We start from the raw sequence: 1022 nt of genomic DNA on the forward strand, positions 1-1022 counted from the left end.
AAGGTTATAGGCAAGAAGAAGGAATTGATTACGACGAGACATATGCACCAGTTGCAAGACTGGAGGCAATCAGAATATTCCTTGCCTATGCCTCTTTCAAAAATCTCAAAGTCTTTCAAATGGACGTAAAGAGTGCATTTCTGAACGGCCAGTTGCATGAAGAAGTTTACGTTGAACAACCCCCAGGTTTTGTAAATCATCACCTTCCTGATCATGTCTATCATTTGAACAAAGCTTTATACGGTCTCAAACAAGCTCCAAGAGCTTGGTATGAAACTCTTTCAAAATTTCTAACTGACCATGACTTTTCTGTCGGATCAGTTGACAAAACATTGTTCAAATTCTCCAAGAATGATCATATTTTACTTGTTCAAATTTATGTTGACGATATTATCTTTGGGTCAACTAACCCCAAACTATGCGAGAAGTTTTCCAAGTTAATGCAGGAAAAATTCGAGATGAGCATGATGGGTGAGCTGACATTCTTCCTTGGTCTTCAAGTGAAACAACTGGATTCAGGAACATTTATCAGTCAAACCAAATACACTAAGGAATTGCTGAAGAAATTTGGCATGGAATCATGTTCAGCTGCAAGCACCCCCATGAGCTCATCAGCCAAATTAGACACTGATCAAGGGGGAATATCAGTTGAGACGACACTCTACAGAGGTTTAATAGGTTCATTATTGTACCTAACTGCAAGTCGTCCTGATATTGTGTTTGCTATATGCATGTGTGCAAGATTCCAAGCTAATCCTAAGCAGTCACATTTTTCTGCTGCCAAACGTATCTTGAAATATCTTAAAGGCACGCAAAATGTTGGTTTATGGTATTCTAAAGACTCATCTTTCAGTTTAGTTGGCTATTCAGATGCAGACTATGCAGGATGCAAGCTTGATCGGAAAAGCACAAGTGGATCTTGTCAGTTTCTAGGAGACAGACTGATCTCTTGGTTCAGTAAGAAGCAAACATCCATAGCAACTTCCACAACTGAAGCAGAATATCTTGCTGCTGGAAGCTGC

The sequence above is a fragment of the Primulina eburnea genome, chromosome 3 (assembly GCF_022965805.1).
Source record: "Primulina eburnea isolate SZY01 chromosome 3, ASM2296580v1, whole genome shotgun sequence".
NCBI lineage: Eukaryota > Viridiplantae > Streptophyta > Magnoliopsida > Lamiales > Gesneriaceae > Primulina > Primulina eburnea.